The 26,084-nt window shown below is 47.6% G+C and overlaps 1 protein-coding gene across 1 annotated transcript in view; it reads left to right on the forward strand.

Moving 5' to 3' along the window:
• The window catches only part of LOC133352712 (transmembrane protein 121-like), a 93,163-nt gene that overhangs the window by 51,761 nt on the left and 15,318 nt on the right, over positions 1 to 26,084 (forward strand). The window contains 2 exon segments of the mRNA XM_061568534.1: positions 16,645 to 17,461; positions 17,748 to 17,946. The gene's annotated coding sequence lies outside the window, so the exon portion shown is untranslated.

Below are 26,084 nucleotides of genomic sequence, written 5' to 3' on the forward strand. Positions count from 1 at the left end.
CAACGATCTGGAGCTGATGAGGGCCTCGACCTGCCGTGTGGGAATGTGGTTGCCGCTTGCTGGCGAACGTGGGGGACATAGTGCAGTGCAACGGTGGGTGGTGTTGCCTGCCTGCCCTCGACGGTCCACAGTGTCAACAACACCGATTGTTTGGTTCTTTCGGTAAAGTCACGTAGACAGGAAATAATAATAAAAGTGAATAGAAATAATAAAAAAGAAAGTGAATTAAAAAAAACAATGAAAACAAAATTAAAATAATAAAAGCAAAAACACGAATGTAAACTGTAGCCTGGTTCTTAATCGGAGTGAGTGTACTGGCAGTCTATGATGTAGACTGTAGCCTGGTTATTCAGTTTGGTGAGTTTACTGGCAGTCGAAAATGTAGACTATAAAAATGTTTATAAAGCTTGGTGAGTGTACTGGCAGTCTATAATGTAGACTGTAGCCTGGTTCTAAGCCTTGGTGAGTGTACTGGCAGTCATTAATGTAGACTGTAGCCTGGCTTTTAAGCTGGTGCGTGTATTGGCAGTCGATGATGTAGACTGTAGCAATGGTTTTCATCGCCGATGAATAAATGTTATCCGTTGAGAATTGAAATATAATTAAAAGAATTCTTAATTGAATACATTGTTTAAAAAGATGATTGCCTGGTGTAATGGCTCGCACTGTGGATATGCAATTCGTAGTTCGCCGGTGCCATTCAATCTTCCACCCAGCACTATAAACGGGTACCCCATAGTTTATCGATCAGAAGGTTGTGTGTGGTGCAGGGGTGAAGTGTGGGTACTCCCTCTGCTCATACGACATCTGGCCAGCATCAACAGAGTAGACCAAATCACTTTGAGTGGGAACTCTTCAGAGCTCCTTCGCGTCGATGCCAGCAGCGGCACGGGCAAGCTAGTTCAGGGCTGCACTTTCACCAGTGTGGAATTTAAAGGGGTGGCTGGTCTTGAACTCCGTGCTGTGAGGTCCCCTGCACACAAGCGTGTGCGCAGCCACCCAACACACGTCCTTTCGTGTTCTTCGTGAGCCCGAGCAGAGGTTGCCAGCTCAGAATATTCGTTAATCCGGCCCCGGTGTGCATGGGTCTTGGTGTTTCCTCGGCTTCACTGCGAGCAGCAGGGCATATTTGACGCATCGCCAGTGTTTGGTCCACGGAGAATTGATGGTTGGGCCGTAAGCCATGGTGCACCTGGTTTAATGAATAATCCATACCCGGAGAAAGAGGTTACGCCGTTTGCCAGTGTTCAAGAGAAGATAAAACACGTGAAGAAGGCTCTTCCAAGACAAGATCGGTTCCGGTTTATTGGCAAACTTTCGTCTGGTTCTAAATAATTTCATCGGGTCAGTTTCTTATTAAATGCGCCGAATGCATTTCCCACGAAGCTAGGGTTATTTCATATAAGCTGCTCCTGAAATCCACTTTTACCAGTGCCGAGTCACGGCCTTCAACTGTTTCATGTTTGTGAGAAGTTTTCGCGGAAGAGAAATGCAATATTGCAAAGCCCACTATGCGGCATGTGTTTGTTTGTTTGTAATTAAAGCAAAGACAACTTATTTATTCCAGTCCGGCGTCCGTATCCCTGTGACCATTATAAGAAAACGGCTCAGTCAATGCGCCCCCCGGGACTATCCATTGTGATTCTCTCACAGATCCATGTGGTGTCCCGCTAATTTCGAGCAAACGCGGCCGATGATTCTTCTCCTTGTTTGTTTGTCATCTCTCTGTGGAACACGTGCAGCTCACCAGCACCCCCCGCCCCGTTCGTGACATTTAAAGTAAGACGTTTGACGGCAGCGGCAGAAATTGTGGCATCTCTTTAACGGATTAGTTGTTCTCTTTGGACACCTCTTGCGCATGAGCGGAGGCATCTGGGTCTGGCCGACTTAAATCAGGGCCCGTTGTTGTCTCCATTCTGCTGCTCGGCAGCGGGGTGTGTCCCGCGATTGACACTAAGCATGACGAAGATTGCCGGTGCGCTCCTGTTCATTTCGGCTCCGTGTTATGTCAATGAGACCTGACAAGAAATGCCTGCGTGTGATGTGGGGGAGAAAATAGGTTTAGCGCAACAACAAAAAATAACCGTGTCATTTCTTTGTGGAGATTCTTTAGCGGCGCAGACGGCTGACCTTGAGTAGAGCTGAAGGGTTTGAAAGTGCCTTACGGACGATTACACTGATTGTAGGATTAGCAATTGAGTCTGTCTGTCCATCTCTTCCTCTCTCTGTGTCTATCTGTCTGTTGGTGTCCGCCTGACATCATCTTTCCGTGTTCTTCAATGTCTGCGTTCTTTGTCTGCCTACCTGCCTGTTTGTCTTTTTGACTTCATGTCTGTCCACGTGTTCCCCTGTCTGTCTGTGCATTTATTTACGTGTTAGCCTGGCCAGTCTTTCTGTCTGTCTCTATTTTGCTATCTGTATATCATCTTGTTAAAGCCTTGCCCCACTTATACCGTGTATACATACTCACAGGCTGGATGCGCATAGGGACCCATGATTGTAATTCCTCCAGTACAACTACATATTTTGATTCTGACAATGTATTCGCTGCGGGTTAGCATTGTTACGCTGGGAAGTGGTGGCGCACTGAAAAGTTTGGACCGGGTGCCCCTATGCGGTGGAAATGAGCTCACACTCAGGACTTTGCTCCAGCTGCCGAGGACCCACAGAGACAAGCAGCTTCCGTGACAATCACACGGTCGTGGATCAAGACTTCGGTCGGCAGGGATGGACGTGGCGTGACATTGAAGGGTGGCAATGTGCAAGCTAACAAGAGCAAACCAAAACAACCATCATTGCCACAACCAACTGCAAATACGATAAACAATAAATAGTGCTCAACGTTAAATAAAAAAAAACTGTGTAAAACATCCTGTCAACGACGTAAGTATATCAACGGTATATATATATATAAAGCCTCAGGCATAACAGAGCTTAGTCGTTGCATTCGCAATTGTGGCAGAGATAATTCTGCAGCATGGCCATAAAACGTGCTAAAGTATGTACATGTGGAATATTAAGACTGGTTATGAGGACATTCTAAAATGTAGATGCTGTGCAATGAAAGGCCCTGGACCCAGTAAAGCTATGATTTGCTGTTTGAACAGATTCTTTTAAAACCCGAGAGATTTTATCCCCCCCCCCCCCCCCTCGTATAATGCCCATGGCAGTTCACTGCGGAAATGTCCTTCAAAATATCCTCAAAGACAGGGACATAACGCAAACATCTTTACCGTGCATGATTCCACGCTCACGAGCCGACGTATGACCCGCCAGACAGCTGCATCCCAGGTGTGCACTAACGCACCTGGGCAAAGTGGTGATATGTTATGTAAACTCAGCTTATTGGAGAGTATATTGATTATATTGATGTAGTTTATATTTTGTTTTTTTCACATCGGTTTATTGTATGGTAGTAGGGAAGAAGCAGTTCTTTAGCGTCAACATGCTAAATTTCTCTGTTGATATGTAAACTCCTTTGTCAAGGCGCTCTGCTCCTCCCACCCAGCTTAAAATACGCTGCCAAGCTTAGCAGTGTTCATTAGGACGCTGTCTTTCCAACAGCTCTGTCCTTCACCTGAGGACGGCTGCTTGTGTTGTGGCCGAAACGTCGTGATAATTTTATTATGTTTTATTTTCATTATTTTATTATTTCCCTTCTACGTGAAAGATCCAAGAATACAAAGCGAAACGGGTACACAGCGACACGTTTAAGATTCACACCACTCAGAAGCAGCAGGTCTCTGGGTAGCGTCACGAGGGGGAGACTTTGGCCTACTGGTTCTTGTTCGCCCCTTCTCTCTCACGCTTGCCAGACGTCTTGCAAGAGGTGGCAGGACCCACACTTTAGCCCACCGTGCGCCACGTGATTGAGGCGTTACCCAGCGGTGTGGTGGGCGAGGGAGCGGTGCCAGTGAACTTGCCCGTGGCTTCACACGCCACGACGGGAGATTGACCCGGCGACATTTCGATCGCGATTCCATTTATTGACCCCCCCCCAACCCCGCTTATGCCGCGGCAGCATCCGCATGCTTACGAATGTCCTGGTATGTTTTTGCTGTCATCATTATTTGTAGCGACAAATTGTGTTTAATGCCAGCAGGCGCAGTGTTGGAATAGCCGGAGTGACGTTGAAAGTTATTTGGAATTGAAAGACATCATTAAAATGGATCCGTCCTTTTAACTGGATGCATTTTTCATCAAAAAACCCCCAAAACAAAACGCATCTTCTGGTTGTACAAAACAAATCATTACATGTTTAAGCGTCACCTCTGTTCACCGCTGAGACGTCGGTAGAGTTATGATAGCTTGTTTCATCTCTTTTATTGTTTGGGGAGGACATTTTTCAAACTGCATTTGGAGTCACTCCGCATTTTCTCCGTGCGACGCGTCCACGACTTCGGTCTGCACAGATGCGCTGCTTGTCCGTGCGTTGAACCACGTGAATGGAAACCAGGATGGCAACCCCCTCGCATAAAAGACAGAGACAAAAGTCTCCCATTAGCCTTAACGACTGGCCAAAACACGTGCCATTAGCGAGACATCTGCTGGGGCCAGCGTGGCTTGTAGAGGTGTCGCGTGGCCCCAAAGAACCACGCTCACCCCGGCGTTTCTGTAACCCCCCCCCCCCCCCCCCAGTATTCCCCAATGCACCCGGTGATCAGGTTAGGCTGAGATGACCTCGGGAAAATCTAGGTCAGGTTTAAGATACCAATTGCCGCTGGCGCTGCGCATGGCCGGATTTGAACCTGAGACGATGTGTGTGTAGTGAACATTTTTTTTAAATCGCTTTTGCACATACACATGCATCAAATACAAGATCCCCCATACACTGCAGCCTGCCAGGGCAAGTTCTGTTAGTGAGCACCTATTAAGGTCCTGCATGGATATCACTCACTACTGATGCTGGCTGCGACCAGGAATTGAACTCACGCCGTTAGGTTCATCGAGCAGTGCGCAGGCCACTGCATAAAGACAAATATTCTTGTATGGCCTACACAGGCTATTGGGACAAGCGCTGTTAGCGAGCACCTATGAAGGCTGGCACGGCACATTAGGTGGTCGTGTGGCTAGCATCGGCCACCTTTGTCTCCCCAATACTGATCTTTGCACACTGCGCCAGGTGTTCAATTCAGACTAAGTAAACCTCGGGGAGGCCGTTGACTGGTTCAGATAATTATCACCACTGATTTTGGCCGTGGCTGGAAATCGATTTGGGGGTGCTCGGTTCATAGCGCAGTGCCCCTAACCACTACACCACCACCACTCTTCACTGCACTGAAGGCCCATTCATTGACAAGTGCTTTTTGTGATTTGTTTGTTGTCCTTCCCCCGCACCTCCAATTAGCACGGTTTACTACGTACGGTGCGAAAGAAATTCACCGTATTTACATAAATACACACGCACCCATGCGCACATGGCCGTACTCCCACAAAGCAAGAACACAGACGCACACACATACGCACCAAATAAGACGAAAGTCACGCAGACTCGCACATGCGAATGTGGCAGGCCCATGACTGGTTCACATGCTAATGTGTGAGTATGTTGCCTTGTGCGGCTTGAAACAGCTAAGCAACAGCATATCATCACCGTGCTGCGTTATACAAATATAAAGCAGCGGTGTCTGGGTGATTCACAGGTCAGAGAGCTGAGGGGCACCGCGGAGACCCTGGGTCGAGTACGCACAGCCGCTCGTGACTGAACCGCGTTCTGGAGCGTAGAGAGTTGATTTTCTCAGTGCGGTGGACGAATGATCATCACAAAATGCACGATATTACGTTCATTTTAACATTGAACTCGGATGTATTGCAGCTGTTAGAATGAAAAAAGATGTGTTTGACTCATCCAATAAACAGTTGCTGCGTGGCAGGGTGGGAGGGCAAGTGCTGCCGTCCCCGCCCCGATCTAAAGAGACGAGGTCACTGGAAGGCGTCTCGGTGGTCGTGTCTCTCTCACAGGGGGCGGATCAAGTTCTTGTTGGATTTATTTTTCTCATCGCACAACTCTGGTGGCACAATCGAGATGACATGTCCCATTAAAAAATATAGTATCGGTATGGACAGCAGTGTAAATGTAAGATAAATTATCATTATTCATGGTTTACATACGCCCACCACTGTATGTGTAGTGAGTCACTTCAGAGACACTAATAGTAGGATGCATACTCGTTTGTTCCACAGTATAGGGGATAACTATATACGGGTCAGTACAGCCGGCACACTGCCTGGCCCAACACCGACGGGGAGGTGAAGACTTCGTGGATAACGGCTCCATTCCCAAACCGCAGCAGCCCCGACCCAGCGTCGGGGCCTCCCTTTTATCCTCCCCAGCGTGGCCTGGCCCCGCCCTCGGCCACGCCACCTTCTGGAACCTTGTAGAAGGTTCTGGGCTCTGCCCCACGTGTCCCCTCTGTCACCTTTACCCTACATCCGTGCCTATCACGTGCCCTCCTGGCAAACCGGCCGCTGTATCCTCAAATACCCTTCACTGCCAGCAACCGGCACTATGCGCTCCAGGTGACCCGTCACCTGCCCTGCTGGTAGCCCGTGCTACTACACCCACAATCCCCGCTCTCTACCACTAACCAGCACTACGCGCCGTAGTGGCCCATTCTATGTCACTACATATGTATACTGCACACCCATACACACTCATTGATTCAAGGGTTAGAACACTGCCTATATTAATGACAGTGGTGAACGTGTATTGGTTCACATAAGCAAAGGACTGGATGAGCTGCATTCTAATGCGATGTGGCATGGCCGTCGGTTATTGCATTGGAGGGCAGGTCCTTTTGTTCGGATGAATCGCATGTATAAAATGCATTCATAAAATAAGTGATGTCCCAGCGTGTATGTTTGTGCGTGTGTGCCTGTGGTTAGGTTGACTCAGCCTCAAATGAGTACCTGGTACGATGTGTAAACATCACCAACTGGGAGACATCGGGCCTGGCCTGGTCTGCCGTGTTGGCCGTCATAGGTGCTCGCTAACAGCACCTGCCCCAATAGTCTGTTAAAGCGATATTTGTGCTTAGTGCACCGCGCTACAAACCGCTTACGATCAACGTCAGTGACGAACATCTGAACCTGCTCTGGATCACCCCTAGGTCAACTCAGCCTTAAATGTGAACCTGGGGCGGTTTGTTAAAAATCAGCAAAAGGAAGATAAAGGCGGCCGGGCATGGTGCTGAGCACACCACCTCCTCGTGCACCGTGATGGTCTTCATCTGTGCTCGCTAAATCGCACTTGTCCCAACAGCTTGTTAAAGGCTATTTGAGGGATCGTTATCCAGACACCACGGTGGCTAGGTGATGTTAACGACTTCGCCTAGTATACAGGAGGTCGTGGGTTCGATCTCGACTCTGACGCCTTTTACATTCGGAGTTTGCTTTTCTCTCTCCCCGTGGTCACAGGGATTTTACTGTAGGTCCTCCAGTTTTTCCCTCCACATTTCGAAACATGCGTTTCGAATATTTCGCTGCTATAAATTTGCACATCATAAGCCACTTCATTGAGCTATCATTTGTCGCCAAGTCGCTTTGATTTAGAGCTACATAGCTCATTGGGCCTTACCTGATGAAATAACAAAATAGTTTCTAGTTATTAGTTTGTCTTTGTGTGGTTCTAAATTTGTTCACATGTATATTCATATTCGGTATGTGTTCCTGATTTTCAGATTAATCTGAAGAATAAAAAAATCAGACTTGCATACCGAATTTCAGATGGTTTGGAATTTTATTTTGTTTTGGATTGATCATAAAATATGATATTACGGGAAATTACATCAAAAGTAATGTCCCGTGGCATCGGTTGACCTCACTTCTGTCAGCACGAAGACACGGAAAATTAGTACGCAATATTAATGACCTGAAAAATACCCCCACAAATCCAAAATTGTCATTAAAAACCCGATAATGTGAAATCTAATTTGTTTTCACATGTGAAACGCAACCCGAACATATATATATATATACACACATTGCACACACGTGGTTTCTCATTTTATTGCGATGCATTGCAAATGTAGGCGGGGTAGGGAGTCAGAGGGAGATTTTTTTTAATATGCCAATCAATGAGAATTGCATGTCCAATCTGTTCCAGGTCAGTCACCTGGGAGGTCAGGTTTCCTAATTGATATGTGATGTGCGATGTGTGTAAGGTTGTAGGGTGGGGGTAGACATTCAATTGCTGGTGCTCGACCGTGACGAGTGATTGGGACAGATGATGGTGAGATCCCAGCTCATGGGGACTGCCCAGATTTGTAAACCTAATTGGATGCCGTTTTTACAGCGTGCCAAAGTATCTGTAAAAAAATAATAATTGGTTTATTTTTTCAATTTAATTTCATTGAATCGAAATCAATTATTTACGACTCCAAGACTGATATACGGTATTTGCGTTGTCAAAAGTGTGCATTTGCAGCGCAGTTTTAGATGCATGTGATATCTGCCCCTCCCACCTCTCTTTCGCCCCCACCATTCACCAACTCGCACTAACCAGTGTGTATGGTCAAATCACTCCCCATGGGTAGCACGACGTGTTAAGACTTTCATTCAGCAGTGTATGATAATGATACATGTGTGTGTGTGAATTATAGTAAGTCCACATTTATACATTCAACGTACGGTACTTTTCTGCAACGTGACATGAGCAGCCAATGTCAGGGCTGCACCTTAAACTTTATCTCACACTATGTATGACTGCTGTGAAAAAGAGCTTAATAGCTCATCGGATTCCTCCAGTATATATATATTCTTCTAAAAAAAACAATGCCATCGTTCTCACAGTGTAGAGACTTAACAAAAAACACCGATATCCAACGCCTTAAAATGGACCTCCCTCCTCTGCTAGGGGTGTTGGGTCATTTTCACGAAGCACCACCTTTTTTTTATATAGTGGAGACAAATAACGAGAAGGCCTTCCCCGAGCAGACCCGCATCTTCATAAGCGGCGCTTTATTCCCCTCCATACTTTATTGTACAATAAAGCTCTCCGCTCGGATAATTTCCTTAATTAGAGGCATTATAGACGCATGGACCTGTATTGTCGCGCTCTTAATACTTCTTGTTCATGGCATGCAGGCACTACGACAAGCCACCATTCCACAATTGCCATCTCGCTATATACAGAAATATTCCTCGGTTGGTTATTATTTGTTTACAATAATAATGATGATGACGAAAATCATGATGCACCCTAACCAATAAAATATTCTCCGAGTTGCTGAAATTATTCAATTTTTATTCAGGAGGGTTGTGTTGTGAATATCAATTTCCTCTTTGAAATATACCGCGACGTAATTAGTTATTTCATCAAGTGAAACGTTGTTACTGTGTTACCCGTTATCGCCTGGGTTGCCATTTGCCCTGAGCTTCGCAGGATCGGCCTCTTTTTTTTAGATGAGCTGTCTCGAGAAATATTGGAATCTTACCAGGACATCAACATTAATGGTGTATGTCACCCGTATATAAAAAAAACAATTCACGTACATGCAATGCTCTCCTCTTCCGGTGCTGTGAGATATTCTATTTCTTTCTCCATGATATATCACATTTTTTTTGTACCTTAGAGGTGGAAACTCAAGTGACAACTTCATCTGTCAAGCAAAGAGGAGGCTCTTGGTGGAGCGCGGTGCGGTGTAGGAGGGGTAAGAGGTGGGAGAGGGGGGATATAACACCCCATACAAAATGAGCTCCACTGCGCTCAATGGAGCTATTCTCTATAATTTTTAAACATGAACGAAAGCAAAGGATAATGTGGCATTCTGGCTGAAATGGTGGTGGTTACGGGAGTGGTTTTAGATCCAATTGATGTGGAATAGGAATTCTACAGCTGTGCAACTCCCGACGCATGCGCACAGACCCTAAGCACTTAATCGGATTTGAAAACAGATCAATCGCATGCCCTCTGCTTGTACACTTGCCAGGTACTGGAGGGGCACTTCCCTAGTGCAGTGTGCTGCAGGTGAACACTGTGCTCAAAGACTCTCCTTGTTCACCAAGGATGACCACATCTAAGCAGCTGTCGATCAACCGTACTGTTCCCACGTGCCCACACCTCCACTCACACACTCACCCACTATACCTATTCGTCGAATCGTCCACTCGACCACTCACCTACTTACACAGTCACCCACTCACCCACTCTCCTACTCGTCCACTCGCCCACTCTCACTGGCATTTTCGTCCACTCACTCATTCGCCCACTCTCATATTCACCTAATAGCCCATTCACCCCACTAGCCCAGTCTCCCACTCACACCGTCACCCACTCACCCATTCGTCCACTCGACAACGCACACACTCATACCCTCACCCACTGGTACACTCACCCACTAGCTCACTTCCCCACTAGTTCACTCGCCCACTCGCCCACTCACCCATCTGCGCACTAACTCACACTCACCCAATCGCTAACGCGCTCACTATCCCACTCACACACTCACTCGTCTGCCTGCCCACCCACTCACCTCTACGCCCACGTGACAATTCTCCGCACCCACCCCGTGGTGGAAATTGCCTGCCACTGGGTGCTCGCCAAGCTGTGAATTTTATTCCAATTGATTAGATAATATTTAAAATTACCCTCTAAGCAGGTGCAATATTCAACATTTTACTTTTCCCCTTATTATTACGAATGTAAGAGCGATGTATAAATATGCACGACTTGTGTTTGTACTTGCTATATTGGGCTGGTGACGTTCGTGAGCAGCTATTAAGCTCAGAATTGGCGAGTGCTCGATCTGCACTTTGTCTTCCAAGAATTAATATCCCAAACACGGAACACCGGATACCCATTAAAGGGCTCAGTTGCTCGAGGAAGAGGCCCAGAAGGAGTCGGGACACCGACCCACAGGCACGAGACGGGCGCGCGTTCATCTTTGCCCCCGCGCGCAATTTCCCTCCACTCGGCGTTATTTCACCGCGCCATCGTTTTTCACGAACTACAGCGCACAAATACAATCGTCGTGATCTCACTCTCGCGCATTCGTGCCATGAGAGCAATGTGCTGCTTAATTAGGCATGTGATGGATAAAATCAATCGTGCTGCCTTTTATTCCCTTGTCTGTGAGGGGGGGGGGGGGGTGGTGAAAATCAACAACAACATCCATGCAGGGACAACGATTCCGCGCTTTTGTTTTGTATTTTTTTCCCCAATTCGCCAAAGACGTTCACCGCCGTGGCTCCATCGTGTGCGCGTGCAGGCGCGGTGGTGCACGGATAGCGAGAGGCCTCCACTTTATACCAATTACATATATATGTTTAGTTCAGATTTCGCTCCCTACTGATGTTAGCCGTGGCCTGGAATCAAACTCGGGGACGCTGGGGTCCGAAGCGCGGTGTCCACTCGGCTCCCACGACAGTGCCGCCACGAGTAAAACAAAATAACAACAATGCAGCAGCTTGGACTGGGACTCGACCCAAATAAATGGTGGCGGAAAATGGAACCAACGCCCCTTCGTTGTGCGCAGACATTGAGCAACGCAGGGGCTGAGATCCTCGCCCGCTCGCTCCGTGCCCCTGACGATCCGGTGGAAGTGGTGGCGGTGACCACTTGAATACCAATCTAGGATCTGTGGCCGCGCTGGTTCATTGGCGGGAGGGGGGACATTATTCCTCAAACAGCCACCCGCACTTATACAACTTTGAGAGTTCGCGGAGACATCGAGCCGAAGTTGCTACCCACAACGGCGGTCGACATCCACTCAGGCGCGGGATTTGATTCTCGCGTGAGTTTGTCTTTCTATGCCCCCCCCCCCCCAACACACACCCCGCCGTGGTCGTCTTCACGTGTCGGATCCCCCTCCCCCCTCTCTCGGTTGTCTCCCTCGTTCTCAGCTGTCATTCGCTTTGTGTCCTTGCCGGCTTTGTTCGCCGTCACAGCTCCCAGCGGCGTGTGGTGTAGATTCACTCGTTTTATTACCGACGGTGTGATATTTCAAATTCGGTGAGGTCGATCTAATCAGCAGCTTTATCTTGTTCCTTCTCTTCCAGCCATTCCGTGTGTGTGTGTGGTGTCATATCATGCAGAATATATAGTAGTACACATGCGTTAATAATAATAATACGGTAGTGCTAAAAAAAACAGTGTCAGGATCCTGCCAACGTGGTGTGCATGCACAGTGGACGTCCTCGCCGTCACCTCCCATCGCGGCAGTTGAAACAATGGAGCAAGTTTCTTAACCCCCAGCCCCAGTGTGGGCACCCCCCCCCCCCCCCCTCTTACAAGACGTCTGGCCGGCGTGGAAAAGTCAAGATTCCGTCTTGATGTGAGCAAGCCGTTGCAGGGCAGCGCCTTTACCCCCCTCATTGTAACTGGATGTGTTTGCGTACGGACGGTGCACAATTAATGCCAATGCACGCATACAGCAGCAGCGGCAATAACAACAACAACAACACTTGGAACAAACGAACATTGCGTCTCGTTGTCCGTTTCACTTTGCTTTGGTCGGAGTCATTTCAAATCAAGCTGTCAACAACAATCTGCATTGAGTGAGTTCGGCGTTGGTGCCATGGGGAAGTAATGCATTCACGTGGTGGGCGTTTTGGAATCCAGGAGATGAAGATGCACAGAGGCCTGCAGACAAACGAGCGATTTTTTGCAGCATTTCAGACACCCACAGCCAACGTTCGAATCCCATTGCTTCAAGCGCGAGACACGGGTGCCGCGCGCAAAGTGAACGCGACATACGGTCCGTCCACGCACATAAATTAATGCCCCGGGTGTATTCGTGTGACAGTGCTCTGCACGCGACCAGATATACGATTCCATATTTGCTTCGCGTTAATGCAGTTTTTGCCAGAATGCAACAGCACCGTGTACGACGAAAGGAAAATTACTCAATAAAACAAATCTGGTAATTATATATTCGATAGAGAAGGGGTGGGGGGGGGGGGGGCAGCGATCTGATGAAGTTTGAGGTTTAAATCATCTCTGTGATCCTCCCACGTGCCAAGCCACCCCGGATTTAAGCAGGCAGGTGTTGTTGAGCAGTGTGGGCTGCTGACTTTCGCAATAAACAACGAGCAGTTGTCCCGGCATAGTGGCGCTTGCCTGTGATCCATCTCTTTGTAGCCAGAAGTAGGTGATTCACAGCCATCGTTTATTTCAGACTTCCAACATACAAATGACCAGGAACTTGCAGCAGGCAAGAAGGCTACTGGCCTGTGTGGATATTTGTTGGTGCTGTATATACATTTTACAGGCCCGTAGACACAAAAAAACAACAACAACATAAGGAGCAGGTGAAGCTTTCCACGTGGGACTATCGTCAAAACAAATGTCCCGGGAATCGGTGAAGCTATCCTGGACACGTAAAATAAGTCATGATCATTATTACCCTCTACTCTATACTCTTTGGTTCTTTCGGTAAAGTCACGTAGGTATACAATAAAATAATTTACGACGTTTCGATCGCAACACAAGCGGTCGTCCTCATGCGGAATAAATATCATCCAGCAGTAGAACTGCTGAACCCTCGATTCTTTCTCTGCACGTGCTGATGTTTTTCTTTTTCTATTTAAATTTCTGTTGCTGTTGCTACTGTGATTGCGCACCACGGAGCGGTATCATCCGCGTTCCGAAATCAAATAAACTCAATCACGAACTTTCCCCGGGACCAAATCACCAGAAGTGTTCCATCTCTTCAGATCTCAGACACCGAGCAGAGTTGAGCCTGGAGAGTGTTTGGTGGGATGGCTTCGGCGATGCAGCTGCATGGTAAGCAGCAGAAGGGATCGAAGCAAAATTCCTCGGCGTACTGTACACTATACTTGCATGCTCTTACGGCTATGCTGCCTGCCCTCATTAATTCACCGCTGGCACCTGCAGTAATGCAATTCAAGCAGTGGGAGATGGATGTGTTGCTGCGTGTGTGTGTGTTTTTATTTGGCCTTGACACCTGCACTCAAAAACCTGCGTTTGGAAATGGTGTTCCTTGTACTGCGGTCGTAGAGTTTGAAATTGTGCCACATTAATTCAGTTTTCCATCCATGTGTGAGAAATGGATATCAATTCGTGGTGTCGCTGTTCATGAATAAATTTGATTTACTTTGAAAAGTATAAATACTTTACTTTGAAAGTATAAACATTATGATGCCTCTGTGTTGTGCGAATATACACATTTTTATCAAACTAGATTCGAATTTATTTGTCTTGGTGTGTGTCTTTGTGTGTCTCTCTGCATGTGTGTCTGCCTGTGTTGTTTCCGTGTCTGTGTTTTATCATTCATTCTTATCTGATGATGGTTGCTTGTGTTGCAACCGAAACGTCGTATTCTCTTATTATTTGATTTTATTTTCTACGTGACTTTGCCGAAAGAACCAAAGAGTACACATTTTATTTTAATCGGTAGATATGTCTGAATGGGTAGCACTACAAGTAGGTTCAATGCCAATGTGTAATATGTTAGTGTTCTCCATAAGTATGTGTGTGGTCTACAGGTATCACATGTTCCTTCCTATGTACAACACTACACTAACTAGGTTTGAATAGACATCCTTAATGTAACATTCATAAGAGTAGAGACTCTGTTAGATATTAACGATTATAATTTACTTAAAATCGTTGAGTTATATTGACAGAAATATAGAGGAAAAAGTGGATTAAGAAAGCTAATGACATGATTCAAACTGTTAAGAACTTACTGCCTCGCCTGGTTTACAGGGGGTCGTGGTTTCAATTCCGACCCTGACGCCTGCTGTATATTTGGAGTTTGCGGTGTCTCTCTCCCCGTGGTCACGTGGAATTTTCTCCAGGTCCTCCGGGGTTTCCCTTCACATTTCTAAGCATGCATTAAGAGTATTTAGCTGCTATACATTTCCACATGATAAGCCACTTCGTTGAGCTATCATTTGTGGCCAGGTCGCTTCTGAAAAGAGCTATATAGCTCAGTGAGCCTTACCTGGTGAAATAAAAATAGTTTAAATAGTTTTAGTTTTTAGAATTGTCATTTTGGGAAGGACATGTCGTTAGAAAAGACGATGACCGACGGTCATGAATAATTACGGAGTGGAAGCCAATGAATGGAACGTATCAGAGTGTACCTCCACGGAGGGGAGATGGAGTGATGGACTCAACGAGTGTGCATGTATTAGGTGAATTGTTACACTGCAGGGTTGTGAGAGGTGGTGGCGACTCGGGAAGGCCATTCATACAGCAGTGGATTTTTTTTCCAAAGACTGACGATTATCATAATGATGGGAACTTCAACTGAAACAAACGTTATTCCCAATAGAAGGATTTCACAAAACCCTACGTCACGGGGATGCAAGAAACGTTCAGCTCGGAGGCAAAACAATCTTTGACGTCGCCTCTCGGTCCGCGTGGCCACTCAATCTTCACCGCTCGTCACGCGGACTTCTCCCGCGTCGCGACCTGCGCGGCTAGAAGAGTGGGAAGACGCCTTCCCCAAATTACATTCTCATGCGGAGAGTGAGGGGGGGGGGTACAGGGGGTGGGGGGTACAGGGGGGGGGTACAGGGGGTGGGGGGGTACAGGGGGTGGGGGGGAGTACAGGAGGGTGGGGGGGAGTACAGGAGGGGGGGGAGTGCAGGGGGGTGGGGGGTACAGGGGGAGGGGAGTACAAGGGGTGGGGGGGAGGGGGGTACAAGGGGGTGGGTGGGGGGGTAGCGGCTGCTTATCGCTCGCGTTTTGGGTGTCCGGGTCAGGATTTTTCTTTTTTTTGTCGCGCCGGCCAACGTGTCAGGCGGCCACGCAGCGGCGCGCTGTGCAATCGCGAGGCGTTGGGTCGACTTCAACTAACTGTGGGATTGCGAGACACGGGGGAGGAGAGTGCACCCACGCTCGCCATCTCCCCTCCGTCCGCCACGGTCGCGCCGCCACGACGTCGCCAACGCGGCGTGGCACTCGCCACGTGGCCGCTTTGCTGTAACGCGGCCTCCTGAAGGTCCATTCTTCACCCTTCATTGCCAAATGTTTAAATGTGAACTTCTAATAATAAGAAGAAAAATATCACGCGTGTAAGCGAAGATTCCCCAAAGCCGAACAATGACAAAGTGCCGTGGTCCTGTGTCGACTACAATCTACTTTCCTCTTTGTTCTCCCATGGGTCACGATAGTTCGCAGCATTCATAAGAGCAAGCCAATACATCTATCGTTATCACTTCTCAGTGGCATTGAGGGAAATAGGACTTTCATACACAGCATACTTACACACATTTCTGGCGACTTTAGGCACGCACTTTGATCTTTGGCACACTTAATGGAATGGAACGCGTCCAATCGGAGGCCCACCGGGGATGTGGAGCGGGTGCTGGAATGGATTATTCCAGCAATTAACCGTGAGAGATGACAGCGACTTTGCAAGAGCTACATCCAGCAAAGGAATGACCGTGGCTGACGATGACCATGACGTTGAAGACACTTAAAAGAACAAGTCTTCCAATCTGATTTCAAATATTCCGAGCGGCCTCGAGACGGCTCACTGAGGAGCCGCACCTCGCTCAGACTGCAGCGAGCCTGTCCGTTTTGTTTGGGGGGGGGGGGGGGGCAAAGGCACTTTGCCTCATTAGCAAAGTCACTTTGCTAATGAGGCGCATTTACATTGACAGCGCGGCGTCACGTTGCACCGAGCCTAACGACCACGTCCCCTTTGTTGTTGTTGTTGTTGTTGCAAACAGGTGACCGATGCGGCGACGCAGCTTCGCGAGTGGCCGGCTCAGTGGACCAAGGAGCAAGTGGCAATGCGGCCACGTGGCCCCCATCACGGCTGCTCATTTTCAGAATCGCGCCTTTTGCGGTGGCCGTCCCGCGACCTCGACTCGATGAAGAAGACAGCGTTCGCCGTTGATCTAAGGCCCCCCCGCTGCCTGGCGCTGAGAGAATACAAATGGGTTTAGGAGCCCTTCGATGACAAGCGGCTGAATTCACCCCTCTGAAAGTGGACACCAAAACAGATTTTGTGTCGGCTCACTCGTTTTGAACGTAAGAAAGGAAGGGGAACACAATTACTTTGCTGCACACGGCAAGCATCTGGCATGTTAGGCGACTCGTGTGGTCATCTCCAAGCACGCCGAGATTTCTCTGCATGCATCCTTCTCTAATTGGCTTGAAGGAGAGTGATAACTGTTGAGCGCTCACGAATAAACCACACTTGCCGGTGGTCCCTGGAAACCCATGCACGTGCTGGGCGGAAATCTGAAGAAATACATCATAGAGATGCCTTAAATCTGTGTCATGGGAACTTCTAAATGATTCCATTGCCCTCCCCCCACCCAAGCAGCACAGAGCCTTAAGAAAAGCCTTCAATAAAAATGTCAAGGAACTAATTGGATTGTGCGGCACGTCCTTGAGAGTGGCAGATGAAAACGGAGAAGGGAAAACGCCGCCCAGGTTACTGAGGTGGCTGCGTTTCTGACGTGGCCACGAGAAGACGCGACCCCCGCCGGTGTGGACAGCGGCAGCTGGCATGGAGCCGAGGGGGCCACGCGGCTAAAGGTGCGCGCACGCTCTGTCCTTTCGTGGAATGAATAAGTCAAAGTCAACACCGATATTAAACTTTTATAAAGCGCCGTGTGTAATCGTAAAATGACATCCCTGTTATTTTAAACGGTGCACGTTAATTTACGTCCGAATTAGAATCTGTTTACAAAGGAAAATGTTACAAATCGCGAGAGAGCGGGCGGAACGTGACACATTTTAAATTGATACCCGTGGGATTTTCCATGCCTGCCGACCGACTTCACTTTCTTCCCCCTGCCGCCGATTGCTCTCTCTGGTGAAGCACCTGGCAATGGAGAGGAGGAGTAAGGGGACACGGACGGAATAAGCAATGCTATGCGAGGCATGGACCCGTCTGGAGAAGCCGGCACATACTCCGACACGTCACTGGGAAGCACACGTTTGAGCTCCTGCAATGGAACAAAGTGCAGGCGTTCGGAAATAACATCCGGCGTTCCACTCCTCTGACCAGCGTCTGTCAGGTACTGCTATCAGTTTCGTTTTATTTATCTATTTTCTTACAGCGACTATCGTCATTATTATTACGAGACTTTTGCCCGTCCAAGGACGGGTGTATTGCAGTAAATGTGAAACTTGCAAGCGAAAAGCAGACCGCGACGTGATATTCATTGCATCCATTCACGTACAATCTGTAAGGCTGTGGTGACACAGACCTATTTCATTTAAAGGTTATAATCCCTTGTTCATCAAGACGTCCTTTTTACTTCGATGTCTCAACAGCGTCACGGAGATCACGTGACGCGAGGGTTCTGCCTTTGTCGTGAGGGTTGTGAGTTGACGCCGAGGAGGGAGGAGGAGGCGCCTCGCCCCCCACGTGGAGTGACGTCACCCGCTAATTATTATTAATGGAGCGGGGGTGTTCATTTGGAGGACGTCACCTGCTCATGAATATTAATCAGAAATGCTGGTCAATGTGGAGTGACGTCACGAGCGTTGCACACCATCCCATTATAGTAGGTAATAATAATGGAAGGGGGGGGGGGGTTGTCCATTGGGAGGGCGTCACCTGCTCATGATTACTAACCAAGGGGGCTGTTCGATGTGGAGTGACGTCACCCGCTCATGATTATTAATGAGGGGTGAGAGGGTGTCCATTTGGAGGATGTCACCTGCTCATGAATATTAATGAGGGGTGCTGCTCGATGTGGAGTGACGTCACGAGCGTTAAGGACATTCCTGGGTGATTGTAGGAGGTATTATTACCATCGTCGCCATCAGCCATGATCACTCCACTGCTGGATGAAGGTCGCTCCAGGCCCCTTCATCTCTCATGGCCCTGCAGTGTAAGTCGGCCTTGTATCGGCGCACGAGCCCATCTCATCGCTCCACCTCCTCAGATACATGCGTACGAGGCATGCACTTTAATTCGTGCTGTGCACAAGTAAACCAGACAACGAGGAGGTGAACTATTTTTGTCGAAGAAATCCGAAATGTATGTTGGCGGGAATGGTTCGCGCACTGCACGATTATTCCTGTCCATGGCGAACATCAGTGGCGATTGATATCTGAACCGACCCTGTCCACCCCTTTGACCAGCATGTAATCCACTGACAAGAATGGTGAAACGTCGTCGTCATCTGAGACATGCCAGACAGTTGTGTGCTTGCCTACCCAAGGCTGCCATTTTTGTAAGTCACTTAACTGAAAGTCCGATTGTGAAACTAATCACGTGGCATTTTTACTTTTATTAGTAAGTACTGTAATATTTTTACGCAAATTTTGCTTTGAAAATAAGTATGCGGTAAAAATGGTTTGAAATACCGGCTAGCCTATTTCTCAAACCAGTGTGGTTGGGGAGTATGCACGCGTGGCGTACGGCTGCTTTAATTCGCACGGCATTCTGGGGGATTAGTTTCTGTTTCTGTAGTTTGTTTACAAGAGGATGTTTACAAGAGGATGTTTACAAGAGGATGTTTACAAGAGGATGTTTACAAGAGGAAAGTAGATTTCCTTCCTGTTAATTCCCTTTCAACTATAAAAAAGAGAAAGGGATCCATACCTGAAGGACCATATGTGGACCGTATGAAAGAAGCAGAGCCCAGCTGCTGGATCAAACTCGGCAGATGTGTGAAATGTTTAACAAGAGTGGTACTATTTCACATATCCGTCTCCCTTGTACAGCCCATCGGCCACACGGCCGTCTGGGAGTGCATCATTTCATGGTTCAATTTTAGCAAACTCTGGAGCGGATTCGCCATAGAGTGTCACATCAGCAAAGTCAGGCTTGCTTGACTCAATGCTGGTGAATTGCCGATGTCACAGGCAAGGATTCTCTCCCTTTATGATATGGGTCCGAGTTCAACACAAAACTGTATAAATATTAAATGTTTAGACAAACACGAATAACTTTCATTTTGGAAGGATGACTCTATAATCATCCAATTAAAAAAGCGAAACAAAACCGATTTTAAGAGTCACAGATCCATTAGCCTCTCTTCGTACGTTTACAAACAGTCCGCGCGGCTCAGAGTGAACTTAACAATGGTCAATTTAATGGCCAACCGAGCGAGCAAGCCGATTTTCGGCAAGGTTTTCTCTTTAGATTCCAGAAGAAGACAAGCAAATATCAAATTGCATTATGCTTGGCTTTCGTAGACTCTGAACAGGTATTTGAATCAATATAAACAGATTCGCCTTCATCCGGCAGTGACTGATGATGATGAGTAATAGAGATTGCTAGCCAGTGCGTTAACAAAAGATGCACATTGCATGATATCAAGGGTGCTCAATGGCACATTTAAGAGGTGTGTTTTAAACACAAAGGAAATGATCATCATTAATCATTCTTTAATTCAAGGCACACTTGGTGAAGCATTAGATATGGTTACTCTATTTTAAATAAAATAAAAATCTGATAAAATAACGGAGGGGATTAAATGATATGCATATAATACTCGAGAGATATATTAACTTGCGCAAAATGAGCATGGCTCAGGTTTTCAGGAAACGAAGCGCCAGGTGTGCTCAGGTGCGTTTAAAAGTCAATTGCACGGAAACTTATCAATCTAATTGACCGTCTTGGCTGTGTTGCGCGTGGACACTTGTACGGCGCCAAAACTGGCAGCTCGTTTTGGGCAATCAAAGTCAAAAATTATTTTTTAATGGTGCAAGATAATAAGCTTACCTCCGTATGCTGAATCACATTAAAACATATTCGGTGAGAATAAATTATCCTCTTAGCTTCTTCTGTGGATATTAAATTGCCTGCATAGTCATGCAAATCGGTTATATCGCTTTTCTAAACGCGAAAACTGGAAATGAGCAATTTGCAACGATCGTTTGAAAATGCCTGAAATAGAGAAGTAGAGAGAGAGAGAGAGAAAACCCACCGTTTGGTCGAATCTGCGCAGCTTATTCCAGACTGGAGGTCTGGATCAGAATTGGGCAACTGCTCTTTTTAATTTGGCACACATTGCATCCATCCAGTCCACTCTGTATAATAATGATTGCGATGCCAGGGAGGTTAACTAGGTGCACAGAGTGGTGTGCCTGATTTGTGGATGTTTGGAGAGATGTTGACAGGATGCGTGTGTGTGTGTGTGCAAGTGGTAAAATGCACTCGACTACCAGCTAAGCTATTGGCTAACTAGGTTAGATTCCTGATTATGCCTAACATCAGTGGCAATTAGTATCTGAACTTGACCTGAGATATTCCAGAGTTAGACCAACAAGGAGTACACGATGTATTTTCAAGCTAGGCTTTGTGAATATAATATTTCAGGTAATAATTATTTGACATTGCCTCCAGCCTGCCTTGGCTTAATGGTTGGCCCTCTTGGCTTGCATTCCAGAACTTCCCAGTGTTCACCTTCAGTTGAAACAACGTCGCAACGTTCTTGAGTTTCCCTGCTTCAGTCCACCAGGCAGGAAAACCTCGTGCACACCGCAGGTCACGTGTGGTGGGATAAATTGTGGGTACTCCGACATCTTCCGAAGACGTCTACCCTCTTGAGAAGAGGGGGGCTTATCTTCTTGGTTCTTTCGGTAAAGTCACGTAGAAGGGAAGTAATAAAATAATAAAAATAAAACAATAAAATAGTTCTCACGACGTTTCGGCCACAACGCAAGCAGCCGTCCTCAGGTGAAGAAACAGGTCTGTCGAGAAGACAGCGTCTGAATGAAGGGGGGGGGGGGGGCTCTAAAAAACATTTTTTCGGAGACCATGAGCAAGACATTTTAGGGCCGCAACTTTTACCTCCATCTCATTACCAGAGGGATGTCAGCCGTTGATTCATGTTTGAATGCCCTTTTATGGGCTCCCCACTTTTTTTCGCCCCTGCCTAAAATCCCTCTATTCCCGCGTAACCTTAAGTAATGGTGTCTGCATATAAATGCTATGCTAACACATTGTGGCTATATAAATTGGAGTGTCCGGGCAAAGAGTGATGGTCCAGTCGCCGCAAGCCACGGTGTGTCCGACACCCCGTGATCTGTGGTTTAATTCTGGCCTCCAGGGCTGAAAATTCCAACAGTTTCAATTGGCCTCTGTGTCTGCGCGCAATTGACTCGGCCTTGAAATGAGTCTGCGATTCTGTACGCCAGCTCATCTCCCCGGGGGTGGGGGGCGGAGCAGCGGTGGGGGGCGAGCGAGAAGAGGCAGCGGAGTGCGCCGTTCGCTCGCCCACCTCGGGGCGCCGAACAAGTTGCTCGTGGCCGGCACCCACCCCCCTGCGGCCTCTCGCAATCACCGGGGCAGATTGGGTGGCCCGGCCGTTGCAGCGGTGCGTTGTAAAGACCCTGCTGCGTTCCACTGCGCTGCAGGTGGAGAGCGTGGTCACGGGCGTAATGATGGCAATTTCACTCGCCGAGGCCGTGTGATGGGAACGGCAAAGGTAAAGCATTCGCCTATTGATTTCCTCGGCCGAGTTTATTTACTACGAGATACGCCGTCCTCGTGGGTGGCCAGTGGGAGTGGGGGGGGGGGGGGATTCCACATTCCCACGACAAGAGGTGACGCGCTCGACCGGACAACTGCTACATCTCTCCGACGTGTTTCTTCGGGTTGTGCCGCGTGAAGTGAATTCGGCTCCTGAAGATGCTCCCAGCAGTTGTTGGGAGTGAAGTGTCGGACTTCGTGCCGCAACAGCACGCGATGAGCCCCGAACGCATGCGCGGAGAGCTGCACAGGACCAGCCGAGGAAACAACAACTCTCTCCAGTGCAAGTACCAGAAGGGCCACTCTCTTCCTGTGGAGGGAGTGTAGTTCTCCGCGCAATCTAATGTCTATTTCTTCTTGGTGAAAATAAAGATTGAATTTTGAGCAAAGTGGCACCCATTCGATCAGAGGGATGATGGGCTCAGCGGGGGTTTGAGCTCACAGCCTTATGACTGTGAGACGAGCACTCGAGCCACAGCACCATGTGGCTGAATCGTTTTTGTTTGCCCCAGGTCTCCCACTACCCCCCTCGTTGTATAATTGCGGTAGAGAGCCTGGCTTGTTTGTTCATGCCACTGTGTGCCTGGCCTGCACAATCCATCATATCGGCCCCCACTCCCCCCCCCCCCCAAAAAAAGGGGGCGTGCGCGCAATGAAAACCAACCTCAGCTCTTCATTGTAATGTCGTAGACTGGTGTCAGAATGGGGGTTAACTCCAGCCCGCCGGTGAGCGTCGCCTGGCCCTCATGATGAAAGCCTCTGGAAGTGAGCGAGGCAACCTTTGACCTCTGAGCAACCTCTTTAACTCTCGAGCGCTGCTCGAATATCATTTTTTTAAAGCCTCCGTCGCGAGAGCAACCGCTGCTCAAAAAGTTGTTCATTTCAAACCTTCGCAAGAGATAGATCCAACTGTAAGCATTGGTAAGATCAATTTGTGTTTGGCTGCTGCTGCTGCTGTTCCATATGTGTGTGTTCAGTGTGGGGAGCGGTAGTGTAGCGGTGAGTGTGCTGCGCTACCGCCCGAGTTCGATTTCCGCTCACGGCCAACATGAGTGACGGTCCTAGGTCGACTCAGCCTCAAATAAGGACCAAGTGAAATGTGTAAACATCGCCACGAGGGAGACAAAGGCGGGCGGGCGTGGTGCTGGCCACCCACCCTCTTGTGTGCCGTGCCGCTCTTCATAGGTGCACCGTGTGTCAGAGAGCGGCTGCAGAATGAATGTTGTCAGGAGACTTCGAAGTGATTTCTGTCTGTTGCATTCCGCAGGAGAGGTTTAATTTCCTCGATAGACCCTGAAATGAGAGTGTCACTTTGCAGTGAAGTTTTGTATCTCAGAGCTGTAATTTAGACGAATTAAATGCAAAACCAAATGTAATGATAGCTTATCTGCGCAGTCGTTTGTGACTGGACTGAGAATATTAACTCACTGCGAACCCGGGCTCATGAGAGGCGGCTGAAACCCAGATTTGAACCCAGAATCTCAGCGGTTGCCAACTCAGCACTCTGACCTCAGACAGCCACACATCCACTTCTGTAATAATGTGGTCTTAAAAATTTTGTTCGGGTAATCCTCTAATTTAGGATTTATTTATCATATTTTCCCGGCATGCATCACTCACCTGTAACTGGGTTCGCTGCTTGTGTAGGAGAGACCATCGTAGACAAAAATGTGTGTGATGCCACATTTGGGTCATTCCCCATGATGTGACCTGTGCCTTCGTGCTGCTGTTTGGGACTTGAAAATGAACTCTGCGTTCCAAGTGGATGTGAAGCCATGTCGGCATGTGTCAAGAGTCGGTGTCACACGCATTCACCACCGTGAATAATTTACAACGTGCACGAGTAGATGTATCTACACCTAACATTGTCACTCTCAAAAAAATATGGCTTCAACTTATCAGATAAATGTGTGTGAAGTCTGTTTACATGATTGGGTATACAGATAATCATGGTTTAGATCAAGCTATGGTTTAGAGTTGTTGTTTTAATGGGGGATTGTTTTCACTATGTACTGCTATTCTTCCATCCCATCAATATCGTTAAGTTTAATTGGAAATTTTGCTAAATGTGTGCTGAAGATAATAAAAAATAAACAATGTTTAAAATGATTGAGAATCTGTTCTCATTATAATGTCGCTTGAACCTTGGCAGTCATTTGTGCCGAGGGCTCTTAAATTCTGGCAATTATCTGACAATGGCAGTGGGAGATTTAAAACATCGTGAATTTAACAACGTAATGAATTACACTTATTAACAATGCCGATCATGGTTAATTTAACAACAATGTCTCTTCCACCCTGGCGAAAAATATTTTTTGGGAGATTCTATTTTCTTTTAGTCGTAAACCCGCCAGAGCAATGGGCATATGGATCGTGAATACGAGATTGACTCTCACGAACACAAATTTCACAGGCAGTCAAACAAAACAAAAACGAATGAGGACAATGCATTGCTGAGATTAATTTGACCTCTAACCTTTTACTGGTGTGTTTGCGCATCCCACATTTTATGATTCATAACCAGTGACAATGTATAAATAAACCCATGGGGAGGAGTGGCTACGTGGCGTGGAGCCATCCAATTTTTTAATGTCACATTAAGCTTCCTGTAAATCAAATTAACCCTTGAAGACCCGCAGCTGTCTCGAAATGTGAGGCTGTGTCTTCCACGGCCGTTTTGCACAAAGTGATTAGAATTTCGTATATATTTAACAAACAAAAAAACCCTCACGAGCTGTTTGCATGGTCCAGTGTTGCCCCATCCTAATGTGGAGTTGTTGTCCCCTGCAAGGTCACTTGTGTTGTTATCACGGCAAGTACGGAGCGCTTTGTTGACGCGCCAACTGGAACATTCGTTCTCCCGGGTAGTGTTTCGTGCGGAAAGTGTGGAAGGAAAACGCGTGCAGAGTGTCACGAGCGCGTTGGGACCGGCATGCTGGTACGTGTTCAAATGTAGATGGTGAAAATAGTTGAGTTCCTGGCAGATTAAGTTGGTGCAATTTTGATTTTGTCTTACAAAAGGAATTGTGTTACCCAACTTGAACGATTTCGGTGTGATACATTTACTGTCTGGGAAGGTGGATTTCCCATTTAGCATAAATCAAAAAATCATTCAACACCATTACATCTTTTCGGGGGGTTAATAAAACAAGTAATTATCCCAATAAGACTCATTCGCCATGCGTCGATAATTAATGAGTAAGCATAGATGCTGCAATGTGATAGAATTGGTACTGTTACATGCAGCCTGAATGTGATTGCGGCTCACGGAACTGTGCATCCACAGTGGGTTTGTTGATTCTATGGAGAAATCGGCAGTCGGTCATAGGCAGAGGGAGAAAGGAATCTATGGCCTCGGACTTGAACAGGGGCAGGAGATTGACACCACAGAGTGCTGGGGAAAGGGAGGTACAGACTACGCAGAATGAGCGACGTCCCACTGAGTGAAGATTAACAGGGGGATTCGATATAAAGGTTTGGTTTCTGAAGTGGAGAGTGTGCAGAGGGGAGTAGAGTGCGATGCAAGTGGAGAGATAGGTGAGGGCGTGGAGGGGAGTAGAGTGAGATGAGAGGAGAGAGGCAGGAGAGTGTGTGGAGGGGAGTAGAGTGAGATGAGAGCGGATAGATAGGTGAGTGTGTGGAAGGGCAGAGAGGTAGGAGAGTGCGTGGAGGGGAGTAGAGTGAGATGAGAGGGGAGAGGTAGGAGAGTGCGTGGAGGGGAGT

This window comes from Lethenteron reissneri, chromosome 41 (genome assembly GCF_015708825.2).
Source record: "Lethenteron reissneri isolate LAM-NWPU_2019-01 chromosome 41, ASM1570882v1, whole genome shotgun sequence".
NCBI classification, from domain to species: Eukaryota; Metazoa; Chordata; class Hyperoartia; order Petromyzontiformes; family Petromyzontidae; genus Lethenteron; species Lethenteron reissneri.